This window comes from Petaurus breviceps, unplaced genomic scaffold (assembly GCF_028583685.1).
Source record: "Petaurus breviceps papuanus isolate PSGF00001 unplaced genomic scaffold, PetGlider_PUasm1.0 120, whole genome shotgun sequence".
Taxonomy (NCBI): Eukaryota; Metazoa; Chordata; class Mammalia; order Diprotodontia; family Petauridae; genus Petaurus; species Petaurus breviceps.
Genome location: NW_027185627.1, coordinates 2,543,320 through 2,552,148, shown reverse-complemented (window position 1 = coordinate 2,552,148; position 8,829 = coordinate 2,543,320). Strand labels below are relative to the sequence as shown.

Sequence of the window (8,829 nt, the reverse complement as noted above, 5' to 3'; positions counted from 1 at the left end):
GTGTGTGTGTGTGTGTGTGTGTGTGTGTGTGTGTGTGTGTGTGTGTGAGTGAGATAAAACTTGTGTATAAGAGGCTGAAAAGATCAGGACAGGTGTCCTGAAGGGAGGTGACATTTAAACTGGGTCTTTAAGGATGTGTGGAATTTGCTGTGGATATTAGTGAGAAAAGTATTACAGATAAGGAACAATATCATTAGAAAGTGGAGAAGTATGAGGCATATTAGGTAGACAGTTAGCTAAGTTTGTTAATCTAGCTGGAACACAAGGTTCACGTAGAAGAAGGAGGGGAGGGTTAAGCAATATGAACTTTGTCAAATAAGGCGCCCACTGATGATTCCAAGGAGGGGAATAACATGCTCTAAACTGTGATTTAAGTGGCTTGTGAACTTATTTCCTTTATAAAGTGATAAGTGCAATGCTAACAGACTTTAAATGTGTAAGAGAGCAGCATTCAATGTCTTCATAGGACTTGAGTTTAAGTCCTGGCTTTGCTATTTACTATCTGGGTACCATTGGACAAGTTACTTAGCTTTTCTGAGTCTTTTGCCTCATCTGTAAGGTGGGAATAATGATATTTTCACTACTGAAAACACTGCCTGGTTATAAGGAAAGTACTTTGTAAAACTGAGTTTTTTTACATAAAGCTAAGTAGGAATAGTCGCAGTTTTTGAACTTGGTATTTGTTTCAAGCCAACAAGCATTGATTAAGTGCCTGCTGTGGACCAGACACTGTGCTAAGTGCTGGGTATACAAAGAAAGAGAAAAACAGTCACTGCTTTCAAGTAGTCCAGAGTTTACAGTTGATGACCTAAGTTTGCCTTCTGGTTCTGTTATTTGCTACTTGTGTGGCCTTGGGATTATCACTTCCCCTTTGAAGGCTTCAGTTTCCTTATCTGTAAAATGAGAGGGAATTAGATTGGATGATCTATAAAATCCTGTTCAGCTCAAAATCCTTGCTATCTTATATTACTTCAGCTGCAACCACTGCAGAATCTAGAGAAGATCAGGTTGAGCTAGGGGTGAGGTGAGAGATATCTGAGGATGACAGTATTAGGGGAGGGGTATACTGGGTAGGACTGTGCGAAATGTTCTAAGGGGAACCCTTAGGAGTTTGAATGCTTATAATGTGGCTTGGGGGTCAGGGATTGGTGTGGAGATCTGGTTTTGGCGCATCTTAAGCCCTAACTCAAAATGACTGATATACTTAGTCAAACACACATAGTATTGGGGGGGGGAGTGTCTCAAGAAAGGGACATTTGGGGGTCTTTAACAGGCAGTTATCAGTCAGTGCTTTTATTGTAAGTATTCTAGGCCTGTGGTAGGATAATGTGCAAAAACAAATGCATCCTGAATAATGATTAATGGCTAACACTCACAGAGAGCTTTAAGGTTTGGAAGGCATTTGGCACGTATCTCATTTGATCCTCATACAACCCTGTAAGATAGGTGGTGTTATTCTGCTAATTTTATGGATTCACAAACTAAGGTTAAGTGATTTGCGCAGGCCATTTTCCTACTCTGTCTAGGGCTCTGACCACTGTACCATCAGCTTCCTATGAAATGGGTGTAGGGGTACGGCTAGGTGGCACAGTGAATAGAGAGCCAGCCCTGGAGTCAGGAGGACCTGGGTTCGGATCTGGCCTCAGACACTTAACACACACACAAACAAACCTAGCTGTGTGACCTTGGGCAAGTCACTTAACCCCAGTTGCCTTCCAAAAAGCAAAAAAAAAAAAAAGAAATGGGTGTAGGGTTAACCCTTCTCTTCCTCCCACTGATGTTTGTCTGTTCTCAGTTATACATGTGCACATTGTTTCTCTCCATAGAAATAGCTGCATATTGATTTAAGCCTAAGTTGATGCCCAAATAACTGGAAACCCTTTGTTAAAATGGGTTTTGATCCAAATACTGTACATTAAAAAATTCTCAGTACAAATCAATATTACCAGAGTTGGAAAAGAGACACAGATGAGAATAACTCTCCTGTCTGAGGGGGGCAGATTTACAGAAATCTAGTTTCTCTTTCTTGTATCTTGTTTTCTCTTTTTTCAGTTGTGCTGGAGGTTTATAGTGACATTTGCTTTATAATTGTGTTGAACGTAAGCCAAAGTTTTAGTTTTGTTTGGCCATGTTACAATTTAATCTTAATTTAGAGGTGAAATCTAAGATTGAGGAAGGGATTAAGAAGAGAGATGCTGTATTCTAAGTGCATTCTTAATGAAGTAACAGTACATCTAGGTGAAGGAGGCTAGGAGCCTTTTAAACCAGAATTCAGTGTAGATAGGTGACCTGAGCTGACCCTTAGCTTGGCACTAGAACAGTTATTGTATTTATATGGCACAGTGGTAAGACTATTCTGGCTTGACTTTCATCTTTGGGTAGCAGAGCTGCTAAGACCAGTTTAAAAATTTTAAACATTTTTGAATAGTGCAAATATTTCTAAAGAGAGCAATGCAGCCCCCACCCCCAAAATAAAACAACTTTCGTAGCAATTTGATGATGGACCTATCTCCTAGGACAGATCTTTGTGTCTGCTCACTACTTTTCATCATCTCTTAGTCCTCTTTGTGTTCTTGAGCATCCCAGCAGAGCCAAGCAGCACAGAGTTGTGTCTTATACCCTGCAACTTGATTCTTTGTCATAATGCTGGAATATGATCTTGAATTCCCTTTCCATACCTCAGTAGTAAAATCTTAGTCAGATTACCTGGAACCTACAAATAATTGGAATGTTGTAGAATTCATATTCTAGGGAAAGATGTAATTTTCAACAAAATAAGCAGTAACTTTTTATATACTCTTGGGTAATCTATGATGCACTTGATTTGAAAGCAACAGTTAGTTATCAAGCATTTATTAAGTGTTTATTCTTTAAGAGGTGTTATCCTAAGTTCTGGGGCTAGGAAGAAAGGCAAAAACTATCTCTACTATCAAAAAACACATTCTAACGGGGGTCAGGGTGGGAAGATAATATGTTAGGTACATATATACATAGAGCAGATAGAAAGTAATCTCAGTGGAAAAGGCACAAGCAGGGAGGTGGTGGGATGGGATTGGAGGGGACTATGAAAAGTCTCTTACAGAAAGTAGGATTTGAGCTGAGCCTTGTATAAGGCCAGGCAAGCAAAGGCAACAGCAAAAACAAATTACCAAACAATTAAGCATAAATTTACAACTAGCTACATTTAAAAAATGGATATCAACATCCAAACACCCCTAATAGATTATGAATTGCTTTCTTATTAACTTTTTAATTTACAGAAATCAAATGTATTCCTTAACAACTCACCAGCATTAAAAAAGAAAAGAAAACAAAACTCTTATAACAAATATGCACATAATCAATCAAAACAAATTCCTCCATTAACCATATCAAAAGTTATATCTCATTCTGCACCTTGAGTCCAATAGCTTTCTGTCAGGAGGTGCATGTTTCATCATTAGTCCTCTGGAGTTATGACTGGTCATTACATTAAATCAAAGTACTTAAGACTTTCAAAGTTGTAAGTTTTTACAGTGTTGCTGTGATTGTATAAACTGCTTTCCTTGTTTTGTTTACTTCACTCTGAATGAGTTCATGTAAGTTTTCTCAGAAGCTGTCCATTATATTCTTTTTTTTTTTTTTTTTTTTTTTTTTGGAGGGGGGAGGGCAGGGCTGTTGGGGTTAAGTGACTTGCCCAAGGTCACGTGGTTAGTAAGTACTAAGTGTCTGAGGCTGGATTTGAATTCAGGTCCTCCTGACTCCAGGGCTGGTGCTCTATTCACTGTGCCACCTAGCTGCCCCTACATTATTTCTCATGGCACAAGGGTATTCCATTACTTTCCTAATGCATATTTGTTCAGATATTCCCCAATTAACGGGCACCTTCTTGGATTTTAGTTCTTTGGTACTACAAAAACCACTGCTAAAAACATTTTTGTATGTATGAATCCTTCGTTCTTCCTTTTTTTTTTTTATCTCCTTGGGACTATAAGCCTGTTAGTGGTTTTGTTGGGTCAAAGAACATGTAGACTTTTTGGACATAGTTCCTAATCATTTTCCACAGTGACTGATTCACAATTCACAGCTCCACCAACAGTGCACCTGTTTTCCTGTAGCTCCTCACAATATTTGTCCTTTTATCAACTTGGTGAGTATTATAGGTAGAAGCTCAAATTTCCTTTAATCTTCTCTAATTATTGGTAATTTGTAGTGCATGGAGGGGAGTAAGATGTAAGAAGACTAGAAAGGTAGGAAGGAGGAAGGTTATGAAAGGCCTTAAAAGAGGAAGATTTTTTAGGTTTTATCCTGGTGATAACAGGGAGGTATTGGAGTTTATTGTATGGCAGGGTGACCTGGTCAGACTCGAGCTTAAGAAGATCAGTTTGACACCTGATAGAGGATGGACATTTATCTGGCATGTATATGAATGTAGTTGTAAAGGACAAGTTACGAAGTCATCAGAATTATGGAAAATGGAGAGAGATGTGAGGCAGGGAGACCAATCAGTAGCCTAGTGCAATTAAACAGAAATTAGGTGTTGAGGGCATTCAAGGAATAGCATAATCAGAGGAGGGGAGGGGTGGGTGGGAGCCTGGGAGGATGGCAGTACTCTTGACCGTGATAGGGAAGGTAGGAAGAGGGGAGGACTTTGGGGAAAAGATAACAAATTCAATTGTGGACTATTGAGACATTCAGTTTGAGATGCCCAAAAGGCAGATGTAGATACAAGACTGGCTGTCAGGAAAGAGGTTAGAACTGAACAAAGAGATAATAGAAAATGGAGAAAATAGAATAGCTGGGGAATAAGGAAGTGGAGGAAACCTTTTTTAGACCAGTACAATAAGATTGGTAGTTAAAGGATATAAAAATATCACGTTGCTTACCAACTCAGGGAGGGGGGGTATATATAAGAGCGGGGGAGAGAATTTGGAACTCAAAGTTTTTAAAACATGAATGTTAAAAATTGCTTTTAAATGTAATTGGTAAAAATAAAATATTATTACAAAAATAGAAAAAAAAAGGATACAAGGTAGATTGAACTTTAGGGACAAATATAGTTTTCATTCCCCTTCTTTCTCTCCTCTCTTCCCCATAGGACTCATGCCTATTTGTAGGTGTTGGGGAATGAGCCTAGGAGAAATTAAAATGAAGATGGAGAGAAATTTAGCAAATTCAGTTCAAGCACCATTTATGAAACACTATGTTTGATGTAGTGTGTTAGGGACTAGAGTTACAAAGATGAAAAATGATCCAGTTTGGTTGGTGGGGATATGCAGTGTAATAAGTATAATACAAGGTAGGGCATGATGAAAAGGGAGTGTATCCCAGACATGAAGGGTATATCATATGCATGTGTGGTGGTGAAAAGTGGCTTTTCAAGCTTGGGAAACAACATAATGGTGCAGTTTGGCTGGAATGTAGAGTGTCTGAAGGGGAATGATGTGAACTGAAAGTGGAGAGGCAGGTGGAAACAGACTGTTTGGGCCCAGAATGCCATTCTAATGTGTTTACAATTTATCCTGTGGACAAAAGGGATCTTTGGATGTTTTTGAGGGGGGCAGTGTTGATTATTTTGTCAGCTATATGAAGGCTGCACTAGAAAGGAGAGGGGTTGGAAATAAGGAGACCAATTAGGAAATTCCTCCAGCAGGGCAAGGGTGGGGCAGAGAGGGCAAGAGGTGATGAAGATATTAATGAGGTAATATGAGTAGAGAAGATGGGACCAATGTGAGAGAGACTGGACAAATGGAACCTGTAGAATTTGGCAACAGATTAGATGTGGGGTATAAGGAAGTTAAAGATCAGAAATGACTGAGATTTTGAGATTGGGTGACTGAGAAGATGGTGGCTTCAACAGGAATTGGGAAGGTGGGTGGCAGGGCTGAGTTTTGTAGGAGTGATTAGTTCAGTTTTAGAGATGTTAATTTTGATGTGACAGTAAATATCTAGGTGAACTAGGCAGTTGATAGTTGGGATTGGAGGATGTATAGCTTTTGCATTCATCTGCATAAGAGTGAGTTTTAAATTTATGGAATGAATGAGATTACTGAGAGAGAAAGTATCAAGGTAGTAGAGGACTATTGATAGGATCTTGGGGATCTCTCATTCTTAGGGGTGAGAGGATAATAAACCAGTGAAAGAAAAAGCAATTTGAAGGTAGGAACAGGTTTAGAGTAGTAAATTGGAAGTTAAGGGAAAAGGGAATATCCAGGGAGAATTAGGTGTACCCAATGTCAAATGCTACAGGAAAGATTAAAGTGCATGAGGAATGGAAATAGATTTGGAAGGGGGAACACTGAGGGAGAGATTAAAGATGTCTGAGAGTACTATAACCTCCCACAGGTCTGCAACTCTGTGCGTGTGTGTGTGCGTGCGTGTGTGTGTGTGCGTGTGTGTGTGCATGCGTGTGCATGTGTGTGTGTATGTGTTGATTATAGTAGTCATTGAAAGTTGAGTTGAATTAAGAGCACAGAGGGAAGGGTCATGTAAGGAGTATGGACTCATTTTTCTCTGATAACAGGAATAGATGAATTTGGTCATTTAAAAATAGTGATATAGGGGTGGCCAGGTAGCACAGCAAGTAAGAGCACTGGCCCCAGAGTAGGGATGATCTGGGATCGAATCCGGGCTCTGATACTTAGCACCACACCCAGAAATAACTGGCCTTGTAACCTTGACCAAGTTACTTAACCCCAATTGCTTAAAAAAAATTGTGATATAAATTTTAAGAGTCAGGGTATTGTATAGTGAATAGAGAGCCAAACTTGGAAGTAAGAAGATCTGGGTTCAAGTCTAGCCTCTGACACATACTGACTCTGTGACCCTGGGTAAGTTCCCCCACCCTTTTATTGACAGAGGGAATTTCATCAATGACTTTAAATCTATCAATAGATCCCTTTGGGGCTGTAGATCCCAGGTTAAGTATCTCCACACTATCCACAAGCTGCTTGGGGCACTGATAGTAAAATGCTGTGCCCAGAGTCTTATACATACATATGTTTTATCTCTGTCTGTCTGTCTGTCTGTCTGTGTGTCTGTCTATGTTTTGTCTTCCCTTCTTCCCTCACAGAGTAGTTGTGAAGAAAGAGCTTTGCAGTCCTTTGAAATAGTACAAATATGAATTATAATTTTCACATAGATTATCTTGTTTGATTATTATGACAGTCCAGAATATTATTATCATTTTTTGGAAAAGTGTAAGAGAAGGAGGATAGAGAGCATGAAAGCTTCAAACTTTTTAGTGAAGTTGGATTATGATCTTTAGTTGAGTGAGGATAGGACAGGAGGAAGATTAAGAGAATTTTTTTTCTAGTATTTAAAATAAAAGTCATCCTAGAATTCTAAGAAGATTAAGAAGCCTTGTATAAACTGATGGAAAATGAAGCAACCAGAACTAGGAAAACTATCACACACTCTCTCTGTCTCTCTCCCTCTTTCTGTCTATCCACCCTTCCCCAGAGCCAAACTGAATGCTGTGTAATATAATGACTAGTGGTTGACCCTGAAAAAGAGTTGAGAAAATGCTCCTTCCCGCCTGTGCGGAGGTGGAGAACTGTAAATGCGGAATATTGCATATGGTGTCAGACTTCATATGTTGGGTAGCTTTGCTGAACTGCTTATCTTTTTTATTTCCCTTTTCAGTCCTTAATATAGGTCATGACTGCCTGGGTATGTTAAGGGGAAGGGAAATACTTGGAAATGAAGGGGACATAAAAACAGAAAATATCAATAAAAAGAAAAATGTTAAACTAGAAAAAGACCACAAAAAGCAATCTATAATTCTACTGGATCTTAGGCAGTGTAGTACATAGGATGTTGGGCCTGGAGCCAGGAAGATTCATCTTCCTGAGTTCCAATTCAGCCTCAGATACTCACTAGCTGTGTCACCCTGAGCAAGTCACTTAACCCTGTTTGTCTCAGTTGCCTCATCTGTAAAATAGCTAGAGAAGGAAATGGCAAATCTCTCCAGTATCTTTGCCAAGAAAACCCCAAATGGGGTCATGAAGAGTTGGACATGATTGAAAATGACTGAACAACAACTCCTCTCTTTCAATTGTCTCTGTATCTCTGGGTGAAGGTGTTTTATTAGCTCAGGAAACACTAGGACTTCCTTTATTTTCAAGGTTTTTCTGATTGCTTTTTTTGCTCACCTCCTGGCAAAAGCTTTGTTTTCTCTTCGGGGAATCTAAAAATGCATTAGCCATGGATTTATGCCAAACTTGATTATTCTAGCCATATTCTACTTTGTATTTGCTCTAAGTCACTAAAGCATTAATTTGAAAACTATGATTTTCTCCTGTGTTGTTATTACACCAGCTGGTAGCATTCTGTGTTTCATTTGGTATTCTTTCAACGTCTATATTCAATTTAATTTAATTAAAAGAATATTTATTGAATGCCTACTACGTGCAGCATTGTCAAATTGTTCTTGTATGCTTAGGAAGCATTACAATCCACTTGGATGCAGTAAGAACTAAAAGAGATCCAAGCGTCTCAGCAGACTTGCAAGCTCAGTGTGAATTAGCAGTATGATATGGCAACCTTTAAAATGAATTTAGTCTTAGGCATAGATGAAAGGAATAGGGAGGCAATTGTCCTTCAGTACTTTCCCTTATCAGACCTCATTTGGTGTATTACATTCAGTTCTGAAGATCACAGTTTAAGAAGGACATTATTAACCTACAGAGAGTCCACAGGAGGGCAACCAGGATAGCAGAAGGCCATGAATGGACATCATATGATTGGTTGAAGGAATTGGGCTTTTTGAGCTTGTCAAAGAGTAGACTCATTGGGACTTGATAACTGTCTTCAAGTATTTGAACAACTTGTGTGTGTGTGTGTGTGTGT

General features: G+C 39.1%; 1 protein-coding gene across 1 annotated transcript in view; it reads left to right on the top strand.

Moving 5' to 3' along the window:
- USP31 (ubiquitin specific peptidase 31) overlaps positions 1-8,829 on the top strand; it is a 151,005-nt gene that overhangs the window by 48,440 nt on the left and 93,736 nt on the right. The gene's annotated exons all lie outside the window — the stretch shown is intronic.